At 35.5% G+C, this 26,508-nt stretch overlaps 2 non-coding genes and 1 pseudogene across 2 annotated transcripts; 1 reads left to right on the forward strand and 2 right to left on the reverse strand.

The window, feature by feature from the left end:
- Positions 1–2,426: 2,426 nt before the first annotated feature.
- On the reverse strand, positions 2,427–3,872 carry LOC144253060 (zinc finger protein 385B pseudogene; annotated as a pseudogene).
- A 3,815-nt stretch (positions 3,873–7,687) lies between these two features.
- LOC144253066 (U6 spliceosomal RNA) lies at positions 7,688–7,794 on the forward strand. The gene has a single exon (XR_013343107.1). It is a non-coding gene; the product is annotated as a U6 spliceosomal RNA (small nuclear RNA).
- A 6,257-nt stretch (positions 7,795–14,051) lies between these two features.
- LOC144253068 (U6atac minor spliceosomal RNA) lies at positions 14,052–14,176 on the reverse strand. The gene has a single exon (XR_013343109.1). It is a non-coding gene; the product is annotated as a U6atac minor spliceosomal RNA (small nuclear RNA).
- Between the last annotated feature and the right edge of the window lie 12,332 nt (positions 14,177–26,508).

Genomic DNA, 26,508 nt, shown 5'->3' on the forward strand with positions numbered 1-26,508 from the left:
AGTAGTGAACTTACTGGTGTTTCCCCTGCCCTACTTTGTGCTTTTCTGTTTTTCATATTTTCTATATTAATTATGAATTACTAAAATTATTTTATTGAATATAACATATATACAGAAAAAGCCAATGAACTTTGACAAATTCAACATATCCATATAACCACTATTCAAATCATGACATACAACATTATAGGCATCCCAGAAGCTTCCTCTCAATGTACATTCTCAGTTATAACAGCAAAAATGTCTCTTGAATTCCAGGGAAATATCCTTTAAAAGTTAATGCCAAAAATGACATAGCATTTGTAATTAGTCAAAGTTAAACTTTATTTTACTCTCTACTTAATTTTCCAGATTTGGAAACCTTGAGCAAATGAGATTTTTTTCATCCTTGATTATTTTGTTTTTAATATGGTAATATCAGTTACACTACAAAGTAACAGTGAGATTATATGAGAGATGAAATGTAATTCCCTTTGCATAGTGCCTAGCATATGGTAAATACTAATAATGTCTATATTTTAATACAATTCAGAATATTGACTAAAATGATGCATATAAAAAGCAGGCCTTGAGCTGGGCAAGGTGGCACATTCCTGTAATCCCAGCTACTTCTGAGGCTGAGGCAGGAGGATTACAAAGTTTGAGGTCAGCCTGGAGAGTTTAGCAAATTTGTCTCAAAATTGCCTAAGCAATTTGTCTAAAAATTAAAAACAAAAAACAGGCCCTGATAAATATGAGGGGTTCGATTATTGTTCTTTTTACTTTCTCATCCCTCTTCCCCTATTCAGAATTTTAATGTAGTAGAGTTAAAATAATCTTATAAACAAAACAAAATTAATGCCTAAGTCTAACATTTAAGACCTCATAGTGTGGTTGATTTTCTGGTCTTTTCCTTTATAATGAAGTCTAAATAATATAAAAATAGTGTTCCCAAAGAACACAGAGTTAAAACCAGATTAAAGTGAAAAATGTAAAATACTAAAAGTTTATTTTGATAATAGGAATATTTTCTACTTTTTGTTATATATGTGTATGTGTTGTGGGATGACCATTATAGTTCTATAAAATGACAATACATCTGCTTTTCTGTGTGTTTGTGTGTGTGTGTGTGTGTATGTGTGTGTGTTTCATTAAAATGAGTGGTTATTTTTTTTCAAGTGATTTTATTTTATTTTATTTTATTTATTTTTGATGCTTTTATTGAAAAGGTACATTTAAAAAATACACAGACATTTTACCATTTACAGATTGCAGATATCAATACTCTAAAAGAGTTCACTATTTTATTGTTTTGTGATACTTTTTGCCCCTGATATCACAAATATTCTAGTCTTGTTGATACCAACTTCGAAAGGGGGGCATGGGAGCATGACCTGCAACATATTCAGTGAACAGAAAGACAAATTGTTCAATTATAAATTTTATATCTTCTGTACATTATTGCATTAGGGAGCCACAAAATTATGTAGCATCATTACAAATGAAAACAGGTTAAAAATGAAGATAATTACGTAGAAATACATGGATTCATTGTCTTCTTGCAGAATGCACAGGAGGTGTCAAAATGTACAATTTAGGAAGCTCTTTTTGTGTTTGTATATATTTGCTTAGCAACTCAAACCAGTGAGGAAGCTACAAAATAAGTTAGACAAAAATAGCAAACAGGTAGTAATTATAGCTATGTTATATGGCTTTCTATTTTGTTTAAATATCTCCAAATAAAATATGAAATAAAGAAAATACATTATCTTTTGTTCTCTTAACGAGAAATTCAAAGCTATTTTGCTTCCTAACATTTACACAGCAACTAAAGATGTTGAATTCAGACAAGAGATACAATCTAGTACTACACAGGATACAACAGTACTTGGGTGTAAAACAGTACACAATCCCTGTCGAGAGTACACCAAAAAGAAAACGTGATCCGTTGGTAAGATGGTATTCACAAGTAAGCACTTGTGTTCTATTTTTCTTTCACACTAGAATATGCCCAGTTGGATTCCAGAGCTATTTACAGACATCTGAGGAAGATCCTAGTTTTCAAGTCTGTCAGGAAAATATTCCATATTGTTCTAAGCCAGATTATACCCATGGGAAAACAGAGACTGTTTTTCTTTTTCTTTACTTTCTGACTGTACATTTTCAAGAACCCAGATTTCTCAGATACACCAATTAAATGGGGTCGAGTTGGGGAGGGAAGAGGGAACCTGTGCTGCTCACATTCCAAAATGATTTGATTGGTCCATAAAAGCACTCTTGAATCTAGTGATTTGTTTTTCACTGAAGCTGGGGTTTCAGGTGGTAGGCTGCATTTTGTGGGTAGGTGGGATACTTACTGTTACACAAAATGCTCAAGTTGCTGAAATCCTTTTGGCTTGGCTTTTCGACTTTCCTACTGGCCTGGCTGGTCTTGGGGCTTGCAGATGTCAGTATGGGGCAAACAGGATGGAGGCCGGCGTGGCACAGATGGGCCCGTGCCCTGGCCTCAGGAGAGCTGGAGGGATGGCTGGAGCCTGGAAGAGCGAGGAAGATGGCCGGGGTGGCAGTGACAGTGCAGAGGACACAGCCGCTGCTGCTGCCAGGGGTGAGGACAGGAAGGCTGGGGCCAAAGGTTTCATCATATCTTTCTGGAATGCAAGTTTTGCTGTTAAAATGCTTGTGCTCTGCTGGAGTTTGTTGTAAGGGCTGTATTTCAGCTTCAGTGGCTTCCCTGCAACTCGGTCTTTATGCCTCTGGCTAGAAATGTGCTGTTTGAGTTGAATTTCCGAGTTAACATGAACATCACAGATTTCACAATGAAATGTCTTGTTCTGTAGTCCTGACCCCTTATTGCCATTCTGCATCTTTAATCTTGATCCAGGTCTAGGATAGGACTTAATTGGACCAGCTCCATTACAAGCCTCAACCATGGTCTTGTGTTTAGATCCTGTGTTGTGTGCCTCTAGCTATGACAGGGAGTTCACAGCCACTTTGCATAGTGAACAATAAAGCAATTTTTTGGCTTTCTTTTCTTCGGATTCAGCAACAGACCCTGGTGCTCCATTTGTGCTTTTGGAGGGCGAAGTGGCTGTCCCAGGTGGCAGGGCAGTTGTGCCAGATTTGAGGAGAAATGAGCCACTTTCAGAGCATGATGGCTGACTGAAACTATTGGCTTTCAGCTTTCCTTTATCTTATGATTTGTCAGAGCTGTTGCCTGTGATTGGAGTGATGGAGCAGCTGGGATTAGCCTTTGCGCTGTCCTTGGAAGAAACCATTTTGGGTTTATTTTTCGTTGCCTCTAGTGCTTTGACCTTCATGGCATGTTTACTTCCTTTGTAGTGGGCCTCGACCTGGCTATCTGAATTAAAGTGAAGCTGACAGACATTACAAGAAATAACTTTTTTCTTCTTTGGGGGAATGGATACTCCAAATGTGTGGTTAATGACTGCTTTTTGCACAGGATCCATTGTGTTAAAATTTGGAAAGAGCCCAATAGCCAAACTACCATCCACTGGAAAAGACATAAATGGTTTGATATCCAGTGAAGGCTGCATCATCAGAGTAGGAGTGCGCACAAGAGCAGGAAGGGTATTAGTATGGCATGAACTGCCTGTGCTGGTGTTGGGGCTGGGGCTGACCAGCAGTGTCCCCGAGCTCTGGGCTGGAAGCGGGGGCTGCCCATCGCTCAGCTGCTTCACTCGTTTGGGATGGGATTTGCCGTTGTAATGGACCTGGGCCTGGGCTGCAGAGTTCAGCTGGATGTTGCACACCTCACAGAAGGAGAACAGAATTTTCTTTTTCTCTTTACTTAACTAGTCCTCAGGCCTGTCGGTCTTAATCCCCCTTTCTTCAAAGCACCGTAGAAAAGCTGCCATATTCATAATTCCATCTTCAAGATGGTACTTCATACACTGGGTTGTGTTCTAAAACCCCCTTTTTAAGTCGGTTGATGGGAAATTGTGCATATTTTCTTATAGATTTAGAAAAACAAATTGCTTTTAGGTTTCCAGATCAGCCCATAAACATCAATTTAATCTTCGATGAACTTGAAACGTAGACCATCTCGGCGCGCTGGCCGCAGGCACGTAGGGCAGTGGCTCCTCCAGCCTGGAAGCTGTTGCTCGCGCTCCGGCGGTTGCGGCCATCCCGCCAGGGCTGCCCTGAAGCTCCGCGCAGACGCTCTCCCGCGATCTGCTGCAGCCCCGGACGGTAGCTACCGTGACAGCCGGCGGTGGCGACGGCGACGGCGACAGCTGGGCGCAGCTCGGCCCCGGAACTGTCCAACTCTTTCGGGAGTGGGGCTCAGACGCCCGGCCGCGGCCCCGGCGCTGAGCGCCTGTGCGCCCGGCCTCGCCCAGGTGAGCCGCGTGTGCCCAGAGCCCGCCGGGCGCGCCCTGCCCGCACCAGCTGCCCGCCGGGCTCCCTTGTCTGGCCGAGGACCCCCGGGTTTAGACGCTCCAACGCCATTCCCGCGCGCCGATGGTGGTGACGGTTGACCAAGGAGAGACTTGCAAGGCACACACACTAAAGCGATGAGGCGGGACTGTTCAGGGCTGGTTGACACTGTAGAGCCTCCCGCAGCAGCGCTGCCTTAAATCCCGCCTTGCCAGGCCCGCACGCACAGGTAGGGAGAGCAGGCGCCGCCGACCAGGGGTCTCACCCAGGGCGCAGCTTCGGGGCTCAGGTCCTTGAAGAAATGCTTGGCGATGACAGAGGTCCCCAAACCCGGATGCCAAGCCGCGCAGAAGGGCGGATGTTTCATGTATTAGGCAAACCAGAGTGAAACTCTCTTCTTGGAGATGGGCAGACCAACTATTTGTTTTTTCTCTTTGACCAGCTCTCTGCTCGCTGACCACACGGAGCAGCCTGGGCGTTTATGGATGAGCCGGGAAGGCCCGGAGAGCCGAGGCATCGCAGCCTTGCTTGGACCTGAAACCCTCCTGGGCGGGGAGAGGGCTCATTTCCTCAAGTGATTTTAAATGACCAGTTATTTGAGTCTTTGAGAATTTACCCAAAGAAAAACTTCAAATTGAACTTGACAGTTCTTTCAAATTTCTGAGCAGAAAAAAAAGGGGAACAGCTGGAGCTAAGAGAGAGGCCGCCCCAAGGGTGAAGAGAATTTGGGGGAAGAACAAGTGATAACCCATTGTCTAGGCTCCTCTGCTACCATCTGGCTTCTTGGCAATCTCTCTCCCTTTTCCCGACTGCTTACCTGCTTCTGCGTCTGACTTCCCTTAGACTCCAGCCAAACCTACTGCCTAGATCTGAAGTCTGCTAATGGCTTGGTTGGGAAAACAGCCAATAATAAGTTAGAAATGAAGGAAATCTATCATTTGAAACTCTCTTTGAGTCCAAGAACTAAATCTACATCATAGGCTTGTGATATGATGGGAAAATAGCCTCTGTTAGTTGTTGTTATTATTACTATTATTATTTTCTCTTCAATGAGTATGGTTGAGGTTAAGGAGCTGCCTAATTTTAAAATTATTTTATTAATTATGTTTAATAAGTTTATGAAAATTAAATTTGATTTTAAATTAAAACTAATTTTATCATAATTGATAATCTGAGAAATAAATACTTCAAATCCAAAATCAGGATTACTTTAATAAATTTAAATAACACAGGAAAGACCAAATTGATTACACAGTTCTGAAACTGTAGCAAGACTTCTCTTGGAATATTAATGGTGATCAAATTCTATTTTTCTAAGCAAAGACTGGGTTTTGACATATTCAAAACCACATACAAAACCATATTCTGGTTTTCTCCCCTTCAACTCCATCTCTTGTTTCTCTACCCCTTTTCCCTTTTAAAATTTCCAGTGAATGAAAATTCTACTCAACAAATATTGTTTTTTTAATAACTAAAGTGTCCCCATTTCTAAGCTAAGAACTGAATTTCAAATTATATAACCTTCACTCTCTAAAAATAACTCTGTGTGTGTGTGGGGGGGGGTGTGCGTGTCTGTGTGTGTGTGTGTAAGAACATTTTTGAACACTGGCTATTCCTGCCAAGAATGCAACTGAAATACACTGGCTTCTAGGTATAGCCACTTTCTCAGCAGAAGACACACAATCTTCATTTAGGTGTGAATTACTCAGAACAGCACCACCTCTCCAAACTCCTGTTAGACTGCTTCTCAAAAGAATTAAAATGTGATATACTTTTGCACATTATTTTTTTACAAACCTGACAGGGGAAAAATATCTGGACTTTGTGCCAGAAAACAAAGAAAAATGAAGTTAATGTCTGTTTAAGTTTTTGAAGACACATGCTTTACTTAGATTTTTTTAAAACAGGATTTAATATATTTTGAATGTACTACAACTCTATTCTGCAGGCTCTCCATAGGGTACTATTATTGTTCAATATGTGTTATAGTACTTGTAATCTTGTTCTCTAAAATGGAAAATTCTACCATTATCTATGTTATCTCCTTTTCCAGATTTCCCCTCAGCAGCAGGACATAAAGTAACAAGAGTAGGAGAGTGGGACTGGTTTGAACCAGCTAATCCAGACTTTCCCATGAACTCACAATGTTTAATATGACCAATAAGCTGACTGCATTCAAATTTAGCCAATACATATAAATTTACTAGGGAAAACAAGACAATTTAAATAAAATGATTCTTAGTATTTGGCAATATCCAAATTAATGCTGCAACATTAATTAAAAATTAATTCTTCCTTAATTTTTTTAAAAAGGAAGAGGGCAGAATGGAGTTTTAAAGCAGAGTTCAAATACTCAGAGGAAGAAAAGTATGATGAAAGAAACCCAATATTGCTGACACAAAAAGTAATAACAATTATTTTATAGTTAATATTTATTGAACATGTACTAAGAAGAGCATTTCATGTGTTTTAATTCAAACTTTACAATGTCCCCATAAGGTAAATTCGATCTTTATTGGACATCTAAGGATACTAACACATGGCCATAGATACCAGAAGGCAGGGGCCAGGTTATGTAGGACCTTGAGAATTGTGTTGAGGAGTTGGTCTTTATCTAAGGTAACCAGCTGAAGAGTTTTTAATAAGGTGTCAAATTTTAATATATGTCATTTGATTTTGTGTGTAGAAAACAGCAAATCCAGAGCTACTCTATGAGATAAACAGTATTATTGTTCTTATTTTGCAGAAACAGAAACTGAGGCAAAAAAACAAACAAACAAGTGACTTACCAGTGTTATACAAGTTGTGACATAGCTGGATTCCTACCCAGGCTGAGCCTACCATCCACAGCTATATTTTTACTTCTTCACCTATAATGGGAGTTTTATCCTGATAAAATCATCTTAAATTGAAAACATCATAAGTCAGAAATGTATGAATATACCTAACCTACCGAACATCCTAGCTTAGCAACAGGGTACACTGTAGAGACATGGTTGTGTTTCCTCTTAGTAGCACGAGGCTCAACTAAAGCTGACCAGGAGCAGCAGTTCACAGCCACTACTCAACATGGAGAGAGACTATCCTATGGCTATTCCTCACCTGGGAAAAGACTAAAATGCAAAATTTGAAGTATGATGCTTACTGAATGTGTAGCACTCTTGCTTGTACCATCATAAAGTCAAAAAAGTTTAAGATGAAACATTGTTAAGTCAAGAATCATCTGTACTGCAAATGAGCATGGGGAACTGGAGTAGGGTAGTAACAGTAATAATAAAGACACATGGAAGGATTTGGTAAGATATTGAGACTTGTGCCCACTTCGGCGGCATATACACTAAAATTGGAGTCACACAGAGAAGATTAGCACAGCTCAAGTGCAAGAATGACATGTGAATTTGTGAAGCATTCCATGTTTTTAAAAAATTTATTGAGATCTGGTGATGTATTAAGCATAGTGAGCAAGAAGGCCGGAATTGTAAGTGATGATATGCTTATGTCTTAAGCAAAATGAGAATTTAGCTGTTGAGTGGGAGATCATGGTCACAGAAGCAGGTTTTAGGTAAGGAGATGAAGAGTTCAATCTTAAATTAACCAAGTTTGAGGAGTTTCTGAGACAACTAACAGGTTATTTAAGATGTAAATGTGGCTGGGTATGGTGGCTCATACATGTAATCCCAGCAGCTCAGGAGGCTGAGGCAGTAGGATCACTAGTTCAAAGTCAGCAAGTTCAATGTAGCAAGGTACTAAAAAACTGAGCAAGACCCTGTATCTAAATAAAATATAAAAAATGCCTGAGGATGTGGCTCAGTGGTAAAGCAACCCAGGGTTCAATGTCTGTTACAAAAAAAAAAAAAAAAAAAAAAAAAAAAAAAAGACGACGACAAAAAAGTAAATCTAAAGGGCTCCTGATAACCTTTAAAAAGAATGTTACCTTTTGTCCTCTTGCTTGCCATATTTCATACCATTCCTTCCTTTTTACTACCATCTGTGATTGTTTTATTCCATCTCCTGCCAGAATGTAAGCCTATTATGATAGATTTTTTGTTTGACCACTATATTCCCAACATCTGTCATACATAAATTGTCCAATGAATGAATAAAAGACAGCCTTGGAGAATCATATCACAAAATTTTTTGATAAAGCGGAATTCAAGTTCTCCTTATTCATGTGTCCAGTGTGAATAAAAGCACTGTCATAAGGCAATCCATTTGAGGAGCGGGTGGCTTACTAGGGATTGAACCTAGAGGCTCTTAACCACTGGGCCAGCACTTTTTATTTTGAGATAGTGTCTTACTGAGTTACTTAGAGTCTCACTAAGTTTCTGAGTTGACTTTGAACTCACAATCCTCCTGCCTCAGCTTCCAGATCCACTGGGATTACAGGTGTGAGCCACCACACCCAGCTCCATTTTTATTTTACAGCTTAGGAAACTTTTTTTAATATTTATTTTTTAGTTATAGGTGGACACAATGTCTTCATTTTACTTTATGTGGTGCTGAGGATGGAACCCAGAGCCTCACACATGCCAGGCAAGCTCACTACCTCTGAGCCACAACCCCAGCCCCAGGAAACTCATTTTTTTAAGTAATTTGGAAAACCCTTATGTGACATACTGACCTGTTTATGCAGGTGGGCTATCCTGGACCTCCTACCTAAAAGTTAATGATCACATGGTTCTTTTCAAACCTGAGTTCCTCTAAATCACTTGGCTTAAATGAACATCAGTTTGTCATTGTCCTTGACATTCTCTACCCTTCTCCACCTCCTATATATACACACTGGGGTTCACAGTATTCAAAACAGTACTATCAAAAATTTAGTATTCACTAAAAACAGCCCAAACTCCATTAACTTTTCTACTTGCTGCTCAACTAAAATGCCATTAAAAAAATATAACACTTCGTTATATCAAAATATTTGGCAATGTAAAAGGTCTCCTTTGTATTATTTTCTTGGAGTTTGGAAAAGAGTGACCCAGTTTCATTTTCAAATCTGTTTATTAAAAAAAAAATACATTCTAAAGATTCAACAATCTATCAAAATTCAAGTCTGTTTTTTTTTTTTTTTTGTCCCTGGTAGGACTAGAAAATGGTTATATTTTTATAACCCTTTTAGGAAATCTATCCTAAAAAAATAATATACAAAGTTTGACTTTTCAAAAGTCAAATGCAAAATTACTTATTGAAATGTAAAAATTGGAAACAAAGTGTCCATGTACAGGATATTGATAATCGCACATCCAACATTAAGTAGCCAGCCATCAAAATGTCATTGCTAAATCCCTCTTATATTTTCAGAGTAGTAGTATGGGGGAAATGCTTATAAAATAAATAGAGGAAAGCAAGATACAACATCCACTATGTAGGATGATTGCAACTATGGAAATAAATAAAGTCAAATATTAACATTTGTTCTGGTTGGTGAGTTCTGGGAATTTTTCCAAAATTTTGCTGAATGTAAACTTAATGATTGAAATAAATTAATTCATAACAAGATATAAAATTGACTTTCCTTTTTCCTCTGAGTCTCTTTATATGCTCATTGGACAAGATTAAAGCCCTTGCTGGGCATAGTAGCACTATCCTGTAATCCCAGCAACTCCAGAGGCTGAAGCAAGTAGATCCCAAGTTCAAGGTCGCCTCAGCAACCTCAGCAAAAATACTCAGCAACTTAACAAGACCCTGACTCAAAATTAAAAATAAAAAGGGCTGACAATACAGCTCAGTGGTAAAAACCCCTGGATTCAATCCCCAGTACCAACCAACCAACCAACCAACCAACCAAAAGATTAAAGCCCTTTTTTCACAAACAAAACAAAAGCCATTTTTCTCTCTAACTTGAAATAATTTGAAATGAAGAAAGAGGTAAAGAAAATAATCAAAAACAAAGGAAAAAGAAAGGAAGAAAGTATCAATAATGGAAGTTAGAATACTCGAAGAAGTCCACTTAAATTTCTATGGATTCTTTGACTAGAATTGACAGTAGTGGGGTAGGGAAAAAGACATTACAGGTATGAGAACATACTGAGGTAGAAAGCCATGAGTTCCAATGACAGAGACAGAGAATTGTGGATATCGGACAAAGGGTGTAAACAAATTCCTCTTTGGGAAAAGAATAGAGTAAATAGGAAAGAAAGAGTAGTTGTAACTTGTCACTGGTAGACATGATTATCACATGCTTGCTTAGGATAATTTTTATAAAAACCTGGGATAGTTATGATTGATATATAAAATTCTTAAGTAAAATTCTGTGAGCTGTATAAGAAAGAACTAGAGATGAACTTATAATGATTAAATCAGGTTTTTAAAATAACCCATCTGATGGAAAGTATTAAGAAAAGAAATTTATTTATAGCTATACTTTAGCCATTTCTTACACAAACATAAAAATTCCAATTAAGAATGAAGAAAATGTGTAGCTGGGTATGGTGGCATAGTTTGGTAATCCCACTGACTCGGGAGGCTGAGGCAGGAGGACTGCAAGTTCAAGGTCAGCCTCAGAAATTTAGTGACACACTGTCTCAAAATAAAAAAATAAAAAAATTCTTTAAAAAGGTGGGAGTGCAGTTCAGTGGTTAAACATCCCTGACTTCAATCTCTGATACCCACCCCCCCAAATGTGAGGAATAGTAATGCATATAATTAAATAGTTATTTCATAAATTAAATGTTTTGGAAATTGGCTAATTATATCCATCATTCAGTACTGTTTGAATGGAAGACATAATGAATATAAAGTGTCTAACACAAGTCTGGCATTCAACAGAAATGGCAGCTTTTATCTTATTTATTTTTATGTGGTGCTGAGGATCGAACTCAGGGCCTCATGCTTGCTAGGCTAGCGCTCTACCACTGAGCTATAGCCCCAGCCGAGAAATGGCAGCTTTTATTGATAGTTAATGATCTGCAATATTTTTTTGCAACTTCATTTATTTATTTATTTTATGTGGCTGAGGATCAAACCCAGTACCTCACATGTGCTAGGAAAGCTCTCTACCACTAAGTCACATCCCAAGCCCCATGATCTGGAATACTTTATAATTTCTGTGCCTGCATGAAATATTTGATGTTTTATGCTGTCATACTGTAACAACAATTTTACACACATGTAAAGAATATTTATCAAACTTAATATTATTATTATTTGCCAATATTAAAGGATTATTCAAAGATTCACTCTTGATAAAAATAAGCAGATAACTATGAAGACAGATGTACTTTTTAGATACGTAAAAGATCAAAGAAAAAATACCTAGTAAATTTTCCACTCATTTTGTAGATGTGGTCCTGTATTTTATCCCTGTGAATAGTAGAATCTATTCAGAACAGGAACACCTGACTTCAGAGCTTATTTTTCTCTAGATAAATTGAGAAGCCAAACCTATAATATTGATTAATGAGAACTTGGAAAGCAAACAGAAGATACTTTATTGCTTATGCTATTTAAACTACTTAGATTATGCTTCAGAATTCACTGGCTATAATGCTGCTTCTGCTTTTAGCTATATGACACTGGATGTTTATAATCTAAATATATATGATTTTTTGGGTTGTAAAAATCTCATGGGCTGGGGAAATATTAATAAATACAAAGCATCAAAAAGAATTTCCTTTGATAGTTGATTGTAGATAATTAGAATTTAAGTTATCAATGGCTTAAAAATATTTAGAGAAAGAATAAAGATGTACTAACAGAGAGAGAGAGAAAGAAAAGGAGAGAGGCAGAGAGGAGGGGAAGAGAGACATTACTAAGATATGATGCAGTCTACTCTGAAAAGGGTAATTATGGGAAAAGTTTGAGAGGTACCAAGAACATCAAAAAATAGCCAAGGCAGAAATAAATATATAAATAGATGACTGAAAAGGAGATATGTGTACACATGCATGTGTGCAAAAAAATGAGACTAGAAGACAGTCTTGCAGTGCCTTAAAAAGTTAAATATAAAGTTACTATTTGATTCAGCACTTCCACTCCTAGGGATATACTCAAAAGATTATAACATGTATCCAGCTGGGCATGGTGGTGTGCACCTGTAATCCTAGTGACTCAGGAGGCTGAGGCAGGAGGATAGAAATTTCAAGACCAACCTCAGCAATTTAGTGAGGCCCTGAGGACTTAGTGAGATGCTGCTTCAAAATGAAACATATAAAAGGCTGGGGATATGGCTAAGTAGTTAAGCACCACTGGGTTCAATCTCCAGTACCCAAAACAAAAAAAAAAAATGTATATATAAGTATACAAATACACACACACACAATAACTGGTACATAATTATTCAGAACATCATATTCATAACAGGCAAAAGTGAAAGTAACCAAATGTCCTTCAACTCATAAAATATATCAGTTGATGATAAAATGTGGCATATATACAATGGAATATTATTCAGCCATAAAAAGGAATGGATTACTGATTCACACTACAACATGGATGAGCCTTGAAATATTTTGCACAGATAAAAAACCAGTCACAAGAGACCACATATTATATTACTTCATTTATATGAAATACCACTGTAGAAAATTTATAGAGACAGAAAGTAGATTAGCAGTTGCCTAAGGCTGATGGGAAATGGAAAATTGTGAGATGACAGGTAAAATATATGGAGTTTCTTTTGGGAGTAATGAAAATGTTCAAAATTGACTATAGTGAGAGTTGTACTACCCTGTGATTATAATAAAACAACTGAATTGTACACTTTAAATAGAGGAATTTTATAATATGTGAAGTCATTTGATAGCCTTGGACAGCTTTATTCGGATTACAAATGTTTTTTTTTTATTATACCAAGACTTTTAAAAGGTAGAATAAGTAGCTGGCTTTTTAAAAATTTAAAATCTAAGGCTAAACACAGTGCAGGTGTAGCTCAGTGGTAGAATGCTTGTCTAGTGTGCTTAAGGCCCTGTTCAATGTCAGTACCACACACACACACACACACACACACACACACACACACACACAGGCAAATGAATCTTATTAATGAATAGAACATTCATTAGGAGGGTACCATCAAATAAATGAATAAATATATTAATTTGACAGCAACATTTTTAGACTTACCTTTATATTGAGTGATATGATTCCAAAGGGGTAAATTTTCTTTTTCCTTTTTTTTTGGTACTACAGATTGAACCCAGGGGCACTTAACCACTGAGCACATCCCCAGCCCTTTTTATATTTTTTATTTTGAAGCATAGTCTCACTAAGTTGCTGAGGCTTCTTTGAATTTGCAATTCTCCTGTCTCAGCCTCCAGAGCCACTGCATGAATTTTCAATTCTTGAATTTGTTTTATCCTTGATTTTTAAAGTTTGTTTTTCAGTGCATTATAGTTATACATAAAAGGAGAGTTCATTCTGACATATTCATAAAAGAAGTAACATAGTTTTCTCCATTTCAATCCTAATACTCCTTACCTCTTACTTTTCCTTTGCTTTCTCTCTGGTTCCCTTCCTCTTTTCTATTGGTCTTCCTTCTATGGACTTATTTTTCACTTGATGCATTATAGTTACATATAAATTGGAATGCACTGTGATATATTCATAAATGTCCCTAGAATAATTTGGTTAACTACATTCCCCAGTTCTTCCCCTTCCCCTTGCCTCCTTCCTCCCCAATGTGTCCCCCTACCTGCAAAGCACACTTCTACTCTTCCAATGTCCCTTCTATTTTTCTGAAAAAATGATGGTTAGATGTCATAGAAGAAAGTGGCAATGTCTTAATCTTATGCCTACTGTCTGGCCCAATGGCTCTTCCATCCTTGTCAAGGGGGTTATAACCTTTTATCCTGTCATTCAACACTATCACTCAATTGCTTTTTTTAAAAATTTTTGGTTGTGGATGGACACAATATCTTTATTTATGTATTTATTTATTTTTATGTGGTGCTGAGAATTGAAGCCTCACATGCACTAGGCAAGTGCTCTATCACTGAGCCGCAACCCTAGCCCTCAACTTTTTCTTAATTATCTCATTTGAAAATACTCTTTCTCTTAAAAATTTTTCACAGGAAACTGGAAAGGTAGTAGAGGTTTTTGAAAATCTATTGCAGGACTGGAGTTGATACTCAGTGATAAAGCATATGCTTTAACACGTACAAGGCCCACAAAGCCCTGAACAGAGGAAAAGAGGGAAAGAAAAGGAGAAGAAAGAAAAAATGGAGGGAAAAGAAAGGAAGTCCATGGGGCTGGGGATGTGGCTCAAACGGTAGCGCACTCGCCTGGCATGTGTGCCGCCCGGGTTCGATCCTCAGCACCACATACCAACAAAGATGTTGTGTCCGCCAAGAACTAAAAAATAAATATTAAAATTCTCTCTCTCTCCCTCTCTCTCTCTCTCTCACTCTCTCTTAAAAAAAAAGAAAGGAAATCCATTGCAATAACTCCCTTCTAAAAATCTATAGTCTAGAACTATGATAGCAGAAGAGAAAAATGCACAGATGAATGTAAAAGACAAATTCATTTGATCTGATGATTAATGATTCCCAGATTATGGGGAGAAATAAAAAGAGGCAATTACTAATATATTGCATGGAAGGAGTGTCAAAATTGGGAAAGTTAGAGACAACTGTTTTAGAGAAATTGATAAATTTAGTTGAAATTAGTAATAAATTAATATATAGGTTATTTTGGTAGAAAATTTATCCCTGACACTATGGCATGTTAGAAAAATCAATATAATTTTATGTGTACTTTTATTTTACTACTATGAACTTCATAAAGATGAGTTCTAAATCTTATTCACTTTGTAATCCCAGCACTGATCTTACTGCCTTTAATAGTTAAAATAATTTTCAGTTGAGTCAACTCAAGATCAATTCCTGAACACATATGCTCATTTAAAATTAAATGTAACATGAAGACAGGCAGGGAAGAGAATCTTGAAAATTGTAAAGAGCATAATGTTTGATCATAAGATACTATTTTAAAAATTTAGACTTTCTAAAATAAATAAAACTAATATTTAAAGACAAATAATATATTTTGATGAAATCAAGATTTAAGCATTAAGCAAATAAAGTAAGATTTAAGCTATTTTAAATTTGGTTAAATGGATGTATGTGGCAGTTTTTCATTAAATTAAAAATAATTTTAAAATACCAATTTTTGAGGTATTTTAACAATGAGGTTTGGTATTCATACTTATCTGATTATATTTGTTATGAGGTTTTTATACCTTTATTATAAGGAGTAGAATGTGTTACTTTAAAAATCTATTGAACATTGTGAATTTTGCTGCTATAAACATTGATGTGGCTGTGTCCCTGTAGTATGCTGTTTTTAAGTCCTTTGAGTATAGACCAAGGAGAGGGATAGCTGGGTGAAATGGTGGTTCCATTCTCAATTTTCCAAGGAATCTTCATACTGCTTTCCATATTGACTGCACCAACTTGCAGTCCCACCAGCAGTGTATGAGTGTACCTTTCTCCCCACATCCTCGCCAACACTTATTGTTGTTTGTCTTCATAATAACTGTCATTCTCACAGGAGTGAGATGGTATCTTAGAGTAGTTTTGATTTGCATTTCTCTACCACCCTACCACCGAGCTACAACCTCAGCCCTCAACTTTTTCTTAATTATCTCATTTTCAAATACTCCTTCTCTTAAAATTTTTTTTCACAGAAAATTGGAAAGGGAGTAGAACATTTTTTCATATATTTGTTGAATGATATCATCTTCTGAGAAGTGTCTGTTCAGGTCTTTGGCCCATTTGTTGATTGGGTTATTTGGTTTATTTGATGCTTAACTTTTTGAGTTCTTTATATGCCGTAGAGATTAGTGCACTATCTGATGTGTGAGGGGTAAAAATTTTCTCCCAATAACTGTGGAAAAAAACTTAGATGTCCTTCCATAGATGAATGGATTAAAAAATGTGGCATATATACACAATGGAATATTACTCAGCTATAAAAGAGAATAAAATCATGGCATTTGCAGGTAAATGGATGACACTGGAGAAGATAATGCTAAGTGAAGTTAGCCATTCCCCCCAAAAAACAAATTCCCAATCTTTTCTCTGATATAAGGAGGCTGATTCATATTGGGGTAGGGATCGGGGAACATGGGAAGAATAGAGGAACTCTAGATAGGGCAGAGGGGTGGGAGGGGAAGGGAAGGGGCAGCGGGTTAGCAAGCATGGTGGAATGTGAGGGACATCATTATCCAAAGTATATGTATGAAGACACCAATTAGTGTGAACATAATTTATATACAACCAGAGATATGAAAAATTGTGCTATATATGTGTAATAAGAATTGTAATGCATTCCACTGTCATTTATTTTTTAAAAAATCATTTTAAAAATTTTTTTAAAAATTAAAAAAAGTTGAAATATTAAAAATAAATAAACAAACAAACAGATCATCAAGCATATGAGAGGCTCCATTTGAAAAACAATCTGAGGCTGCGGCTGTGGCTCAGTGGTAGAGCGCTTGCCTAGCAAGTACAAGGCACTAGGTTTGATCCTCAGCACCACATAAAAATAAACAAATAAAATAAAGATATTGTGTCCAACTACAACTAAAAAAAGTATTTTTCAAAATCTATTGAACATATGTATTTTTTCTCAGTCTTAAAGGATATATTCCCAGAAAATTTAAAACTCAGTATGTTGAAATGTCATCAGTAATTCATTGAGACTTTCTGCTCATAAAAATAATCAATTCAATGCATTATGTTACTAACATAAGCAAAAATATTATGCTTTCAGACAGTAATTGCTCCTTAGTAAACTTACTGTTGCAAATGCCTATGTCCAATATCAAATAAGATTTATGTATAATACAGATCTTCATTTTGGAGTAATGGCTTTTTATTAAAAATACTTACTGTTCTGTTTTTCACCAAGAGCAACCAATGTTTCAAGAACTTTAATTCCTTCTTGAACAGCCAAAAGTTCATTGTTACTGGCTGGTCTGTTTCTTTCAACAGCTTTTAGCTTTTCAACCACTATGGGAGCTAATGAATGGATGTAGGGAGTTGAAAGGGCATGGTTGGAATGCTGGAAAACTGAGAGGAGAAGCTGGTAACATTTGGCTTGTACCTATGTAAGGAGATCATTCAATCAATTAACACATGATTGTTCTTACCTGCTCTACAATCACATTACATCTTAATATGTATGTAATACAGCACAATGAAAATATAAATGTTATTTTCCATATAAGAGAAATGAAAGAGAGTAATGGAACTTTCTTTCAATAAGCTAACTGAATAAACCTCTCAAAAAAATTGGAATCTCTCGAAATAATTCTTTATACCAATTTAAGTTTTGTAGCCATAGAAAATAAAGTCTCACTGGCTTTTATATTAGAAAAACTTCATATGAATAATTATTTTTTAAAAAAGGAAGAAGGGAAGGAAGAAAAGTTATAAGTATTGGGGGAGAATAGTGGAATAAAATTGTTTCAGCACTTTGCAGAATACAAATTGCCAAACTTCACTGACATCAGAAATACCTGGGGAGCATTTTAAAAATACAGATTCCTGAGTCACAACTCTGAAGACTCTGATTCAGGGAGCTAGGAATCCAGGAATGTTCCTAAGTTGTTTTATTTTTCCTGATATGCAGAATATTTGATAATCATAACTTTAGGCTTCAACATTGTAAAATAATAAAGCATGTTTTCTAAACAAACAAGTTTCGAATAGGCTTATTAAAATATGCAATAATATAAATTTATCCATTAATGTAGTGGGTATCATTTAAATAAATCTTGGAAACCCTGAAAATGTCTCCTAATATGGCCGAAAACTAATCAAAGTTATTAGAGAATTTCTGCATATTTAAGTAAACATACAAATGTGTTTCTTTAACAACAACAAGTGCTGGAGAGGATGTGGAGAAAAGGGTACTCTTGTACATTGCTGGTGGGACTGCAAATTGGTGCGGCCAATTTGGAAAGCAGTTTGGAGATTCCTGGGAAAGCTGGGAATGGAACCACCATTTGACCCTGCTATTGCCCTTCTTGGACTATTCCCTGAAGACCTTAAAAGAGCATGCTACAGGGATGCTGCCACATCGATGTTCATAGCAGCACAATTCACAATAGCTAGACTGTGGAACCAACCCAGATGCCCTTCAATAGATGAATGGATAAAAAAAATGTGGCATCTATACACAATGGAGTACTATGCAGCAATAAAAATGACAAAATCATAGAATTTGCAGGGAAATGGATGGCACTAGAGTAGATTATGCTTAGTGAAGCTAGTCAATCCCTAAAAAACAAATACCAAATGTCTTCTTTGATATAATGAGAGCAACTATGAACAGAGCAGGGAGGAAGAGCAGGAAGAAAAGATTAACATTAAACAGAAACATGAGATGGGAGGGAAAGGGAGAGAAAAGGGAAATTGCATGGAAATGAAGGGAGACCCTCATTGCTTTACAAAATTACATATAAGAGGTTGTGAGGGGAATGGGAAAATAAACAAGGAGAGAAATGAATTACAGTAGAAGGGGTAGAGAGAGAAGATGGGAGGGGAGGGGAGGGGGGATAGTAGGGGATAGGAAAGGTAGCAGAATACATCAATTACTAATTGGGCATTATGTAAAATTGTGGATGTGTAACCGACGTGATTCTGCAATCTGCATTTGGGGTAAAATTGGGAGTTCATAACCCACTTCAATCTAATGTATGAAATATGATATGTCAAGAGCTTTGTAATGTGGTGAAAAACCAATAAAAAAATAAAAAAAACAAAAAAAACACAAATGTGTTTCTTTTATAGTTAAACCCAGTGATATTTTCTAGTTTTTCCATTTAAAACTCTTACTGTAAATATTTAGGTTTTCCTTATATATAACACATTTTAATGAATCAACCAGATATTCTCCTGATAAAGTGGAATGTTTGCTTAGGTGTAACTTACCCATAGGTCACATGAATTTAATGCATTTTTAAATGTGTTCATGCAGCCATTCTGTAATGACTGGACTCCTATTATTTCACTACTAGCAGACCACAGGAATAGTGCAATTGCTGTCAGCATGCTAACTTCATCAGGTGTGGGCACAGAATCTTCTGAAAATGAAAAATGGGGAAAAAAGTGCCATTTCCAAAACTTTTGGAAATTCAATCTTCAACAACTCTCTCCTGCTCCTAACATTCATCACAGTTTATCAAGAAAATAAATTAAAATGTTACCATTTTGAAACATGTAATTATAAATAATTCAGGCAAAATGGATACTAAAACCACTGTGTGAAAGTTAGATAGACAGCAAACAATTAAGGTAGTTTCAAAATATCTCCCCATTGATTCCTTGTTAGTTATAAAAGGGAGAAATGACAACTGTATAGTGGAGAAACAAGGCAGATACAATCTTAACGAAGTCATTAAAGTTAAGATTCCCAATAATGAGACAAAGCAACATTGTATGCTTTCTTATAAAATGCTCTGAGAAGATATAACAGTATTTATATAGTATTTTTCCAAAAATGCATAAAAGTAAAGAAAAAAATAGATAACTCAAAATTATGAAACATTCTACAAAAGTAGATGGCCTGCACTCTTCAAAAATATTAATGTCATGGGGCTGGGATTGTGGCTCAGCAGTAGAGTACTCGCCTATCACGTGGATCCTCAGCACCACATAAAAAACAAGTGGATAAATAAATATAAACGAAGGTATTCTGTCCAACTACAACTTAAAAACAAACAAACAAAAATTAATGTCACAAAAGATTAACCCTGAGGAACTATCCCAGATTAAAGAAAACTAAAGAAATATGACAACTAAGGAAAAGAAAAAGTTCTATAAAAGTCATGATTAGGACATTTAAAATATGCATATGAATAATAACAGCATTTTATCAATGTTAAATTGCCTAAATTTTATAATTCTTCTATTATCATGTAAGGAATGTTCTTGTTCTTAGGAAATCTGTGAAGTATTTAAAGAGTCATGATGACTTCAACATATTCTCAAATGGTTCAGCAAAATTAATAATAAAGGTACAGGGGCTGAGGTTGTTGCTTAGTGGCAGAACACTGGTCTCCCACATGTAAGTCACTGAGTTTTATCCTTAGCACTGCATAAAAATAAATAAACAAAATAAAGATATTGTATCCATGTACAACTAAATTTAAAAAAAAAATAAAGGTATGAGGGTTATGTGGATAATAATAAATCCTTGAGGCAAAATGTTAACTGGTGAATCTAGGAGGAGGGTATATTGGTGTTTTCTACACTTGAAATTAAGTTTGACGGGCTGGGGATGTGGCCCAAGTGGTACCACGCTCGCCTGGCATGTGTGCAGCCCGGGTTCGATCCTCTGCACCACATACAAACAAAGATGTTGGGTCCACCTAAAATTTAAAAAAAAATATATATTAAAATTCTCTCTCTCTCTCAAAAAAAAATTCAGTTTGAAATTTATTTCAAAAATCAAAGGATTAAAAGTGAAAAAAAATGTTTTGCAGCATTCTTGATGGGATTTATGTACGTGTGTATGTATGCCCACATAAATACACATACACATATTTTAAAATAAAATATCTCAGCTCTTAGAGTAAAGAAGTAGGGTTTCCAAATGGAAATTCTTCATTATAATTTTTTTTCTTTTTTTTTATTAAAGATTTTATTTATTTATTTATTTATATAGTTCTCAGCAGACACAACATCTTTGTTGGTATGTGGTGCTGAGGATGGAACCCGGGCTGTAAGCATGCCAGGCGAGCGCGCTACCGCTTGAGCCACATCCCCAGCCCATAATTTTTTTTTAAGCAAGAATTAAGGGGGGCTGGGGATGTGGCTCAAGCGGTAGCGCGCTCGCCTGGCATGCTTACAGCCCGGGTTCCATCCTCAGCACCACATAAAAACCAAGGTGCTGTGTCTGCCGAAAAGCAAAAATAAATATTAAAAAATTCTCTCTCTCTCTCTCTCTCTCTCTCTCTCTCTCTCTCTCTCTCTTTCTCTCTCTCTCTGCCCTTTCTCTCTCTATCTTTAAAAAAAGAATTAAGGGAATTGCTAGCCTTATACTATATCAATATTCCCATGGCTTTGATCCTTCATGCATAAATATACCTCCTGTGAGTTCAGCTCTGGACAGAATATCTTAGGCAAGTTAATTGTATTATCAGACCTTCAAATTCACTTCATATAATGAACCAGCTTGATAAAATAGCAAACATTTTCTGTTAATGTTGACAATTTAGGTCTGGGGTTGTGGTTCAGTGGTACAGTGCTTGCCTAGCACATGTGAGGCACTGGGTTTGACCCTCAGCACTGTATAAAATTAAACTTAAAAAAAATAAATAAAGGCATTGTATCCCTCTACAACTAAAATTTTTTTTTTTAAATTGACAATTTAGGGTTCGGGCTGCAGCTCAGTGGTAGAGTGCCTGCCTCACATGTGTGAGGCACTGGGTTCAATCCTCAGCACAACATAGAAAAAATAAAATAAAAAATAAAGATATTGTAGGGCTAGGGCTGGGGCTTAGTGATAGAATGTCTAGCACATGTGAGGCACTGGATTTGATCCTCAGCACCACTTAAAAATAAAATAAAATAAGGGTATTGTGTCCAACTACATTATATATATATATATATATATATATATATATATATATATATATATATATATATATTCTAGATATGCTCAACAAAATTAAAACTAAAGTACTTATAACAAATTCTTAACCATTTCTTCTTCCTGATATTCCTATTTATCTATCAATCTGCACATACATTCATATATGAGGCATTTAATCTTTTTAAGTTTGTTAAAATCTATGTTAAGAAGCAAAATATTAACACTTTATAAAGCTAAAATAATTTCAGTTACATTAATATAACTAAAGTTTTTCCCTTATACGTTATTTTTTTTAAAAAATCACATTCTAAATATCTGTACATTATTCAAAATATAAAAAGCATATGGAAAAGAAAATAAGAAAATAAAACTTTTAATTCTACCATCCAACAAATATATTGTCATGAATAATTTTTCCCACTGACAAATATATTTATAACACATTTTATTATTGTAAAATAAATGTATTGATGATAAATAATTTTGAATTTAATTTTTTAATTAACAAGGCCAAAGAGTATGCATTCTGTGTGTGTGGTACTATGGATTAAATTTAGTGCCTCATGCATGCTAATCAAGTGTTCTACCACTGAGCTACATATAGCCCCAAGTATGCATTTTCTTTCTTTTTTCTTTTTTTTAATTGGTATTGGGAATTTAACCTACTTTATCACTGAGCCACATCCCCAGTCCTTTTTATTTTAAAATCTGAGACAGGGTCTCACTAAGCTGCTCGGGGCCTCACTAAGTCCCTGAAGCTGGTCTCAAACTGTCAATCCTGTGTTAGCCTCTCTAGTCATTGGGATTACAGACGTGCACCACCACTTTTACCGAATGTGCCTTCTTTCCTTTGTTCTTTCTTCTATTGGTTATTAATCCTCTTATAAGGCCTCTTTATTTGTTAATAGAATAAACAGTGACATAGATATTATTATTAGTTTTTCATACACTTTTCAATGTAAGATGCTTTGATGCCTACATAGGCCAATATATCAGTCTGTGTATATGTATATTTCCTCTGCAGTATCTCTCACTGACTTATAGTTAGTTAGTCTTTTGCCATTCTGCCAAAAAGAGCTCATCTGTATTTTCTTTGTTTTCTTATTTTAAACATTTTATATTACCATTTAAATTTATCTCATGTTTATTTTAAATCATGATATAAGATGAAGGGATAATGAGAATTTATTTCTCAAACAGTTAATTGGTACACCCATTTGAAGAATCATGAATAAATGATATTTATTGTTTATTTGCTTAAAATACATGTGTCTTCTATAGAAATCTCTTCTGTTCTACTGTCCCATCCACTGATTCTTGGGCTACTAAACATTTTTAAATTATGTGGAATTTTTGTATTAGGCAACAGGACAAATCTTTCCTTATTATTCTTTTTTTTTAGTTCTTCTACATTTTCTTTATAGCCAAAAAAGAAAAACTTGAGAGAAAAAGCCAAACACAGAAGAAAATGGACAAAAACATGACTAAGGATTTCCCTCCAAATGAAACACAAACATGAAAAATACTTATATTCATTAGGAAAATGAGAAGTAACAATTAAAACAACATGATAGGACATATTAGCCATCATATAACAAAATTTGGAAACCAAATAATACCAAGTATTGGTCAGGATATGGGGAAACAAAGATAATCTTATGCTGCTGATGTGAGTGAAAATTCACTTGGCTACTTTGGAGAAAAATTTGGCTATGTCTGATAAAATGGAAGTTAATATATGCCATCAATTCCACTTATAGATATATACCCTAGAAAATTTCTCACAGCACACATGCAAAAGCAATCCATGTTTGCTAAAGCAACTTTTTTAATTGGGAGAAACTAAAAACAGCAAAAATATCCATTGACAGGAATGAATAATTGAACAAATAAATGTGATGTAAAGCTACATAGGAGTTAAGAATGAATGAAGGTTTTATTTATCTACATTAATAGAACCAAAAATTAATTACAGAGGGAAAAAAAGTAGAATGGGATATTATAACATTACTTATGTAAATTAAATAGTACAAAAATATATATCATTCATGGTTACTCATCTCACTTTCTATATAATGCATATATATATATATATATATATATATATATATAAACTAAGTATATTTGTTAAAATAATTGATACACATTAACATAGAAAATATAATTTATAATAGGGAAATTTCTGGGATAAAATATATCAATACCAAGTTTATGGTTCCATTTAGGGTACATTGCAATAGTGACAGATACTTGAACTTCTTTCCAATTTTATATCAATTATACTAACACATGTCAATTCTGGGTATATATCATATCTTTTTTAAACTTTCCAGTATGTATGAAAGTTCTAAGAGAAAGATATTTAAAGTCAATAATTCAGACAGAGTTATTGAAACTTCAAATCCAAAAAATGTGACTAATGCACCTCTCTGAGTTAATTCAATGTTATACAGCAATTTTCTGATTAGAGTACTTAAATAATTAATTAATTAGAGAACAGATAGATATCTGAACAGATCAAAAGTTTTAAAAAACTCTGACAGATTACCTGGTTGTGAATATTCCAGGATACATGCAAGAGTGCTATGAATTAGAGCTGTCCACTGTTTGAGTTTTCTCAGTTTGGGCCATTGAAAGTGTCACGATACTTTTAATCCCTTGAAGAGCTGCACTGACTGGTAGAGGAACCTGATTGTCTGCAGACTTTATTGCTGTGTCTTTTAATATTCTTGCAATTAAGAACAGAATTGTAGGCAGGATTGTCATACATCCTAAAATAAAAACAAATCAGATTACCTCATAATTACTCAATGCCACTGAAGAAGTTTCCATTCCTTATTTTTTTTTACAATTAATTATGTTTGTCTTTTTTTCCACTCTTCCTTTAGACAGGGTCTCACTTTGTTTCTCTGGCTGGCCCCACATCCCTAGGCTAAAGTGATCCTTCTGCCTCAGCCTTTGGAATAGCTGGGACTAGAGTGCATGCCACCATGCCTGGCTGACTATGGTTTCATATTATTTATTTTCTTTGTTTTTATATAAAATTTGCTACACTACTTTTACTATAATTCAATGTTTAAAAAAGAACATAAGAAAGTGCCATTTATTTTAGAGAAGAGAGAACTGATATTTTCTTTTTCCAACCCAGCCATTTTGTTACTGCTAATATTTCACCTATTTAGTAGTCCATGCCCTTCATAATTAAAATGAAAAAGAAGATAGAAAAACAGAAGGAGAATACTACCATATACTTTGAGAAGCATCTAAGTTACCTGGTGAATCTTATTAGTAATTCTAAAATATATAATTAAACTTCAGTGTACTAAAGGCAGCCTAATCAAGCCAGGAAAATGAGAAGACTACTGAGGTAAGCAAAGAAGAAATTATAGAATCCCAGAATTTGTGGATAAAAATTCAACCATGGTGGCGGGGGTTGGGGGGCCTGGGGTTGTGGCTCAGTGGTTGAGCATGTTCGAGGTGCTGGGTTTCATCCTCAGCACCACATAAAAATAAATAAAATAAAGATATTGTGTCCAACTACAACTAAAAAAAAATCAACCACACACTTAACAAAAGAATCCCTTCACTATTCTTATAGGTAGCTTCCTACAAAACTCCAAGGAGAGAAAGTCATTCTTTTTACACATGTAGGGTATGTGTAAGAATCAAAAAATTGTCCCTTGGTTATACTGAAATTTACCAGTATGTTTACTAATAATTATTTTTACTTTCCAGCAAAACAAGGAAAGTTTGCTTCCATACAACAGTTCTTCAATATCTATTATATTTACTAGTCATGATTTCTTTAGATACTCCTTAGAGTTGGATATCACTCTCCTCTGAAATTCTTTAGCTTTTCAATGTTTCTCATGAATGTCAACCAGATTAGAAACTAATGAGCTTTGTAATTCTACCTTACTATCTTCCCAGTCTGCAGTTCTGTCTTGTTTGAAACATATCTGAAAAGACAGCTTAGGTCTTTCATTTTTTGAATCATTAATCTTTATAGGATCTTAAAAGTACATAAATCTTTTTAAAAGACTGACCTCTCATTTCACACTTGAGATTTAAGAGAAAAATAAATTATAAGTGTTTAAAATTCAAGGCAAGATCACTTTCACTACTGCATATAATGCATTTTGAAATACCGATCAATACTTTACCAGCAGGTGAACAAAGGGACGGTAAATCAGAGAGAATGGTGACTGTGGCTGCCACCAGACAAGCACTTTCTTCTGACAGCCGGGTTTTAGTGGCTATGTGACTTGGAGAGTCTGACATCTTGGTACTCAGATGTGGCATATGCTGAACTAAAATGAACATCAATAGTTCCATAGTTGCAAACATAAGAGATTTTCCAGGAATGAGGCCACAACTGTAAACTCCTTCTCCTAATACTGGACAGGATTCTTTTTCCATTTGATCTTCATCTTAGATAAAAAATAATTTTGGTGAAATTTTCAGCAGAAAATTGAAAATGGCATATAAAATATCACAATAAATACCTTTAAGAAATTCCTGCAAAAGGATTTACAGGTAAATGCCTAAATAATGCCAAATGTCTTTCTTAGTATAATTCTATGCCTTACTAGA

Source organism: Urocitellus parryii, unplaced genomic scaffold (assembly GCF_045843805.1).
Source record: "Urocitellus parryii isolate mUroPar1 unplaced genomic scaffold, mUroPar1.hap1 Scaffold_88, whole genome shotgun sequence".
Classification (NCBI taxonomy): domain Eukaryota; kingdom Metazoa; phylum Chordata; class Mammalia; order Rodentia; family Sciuridae; genus Urocitellus; species Urocitellus parryii.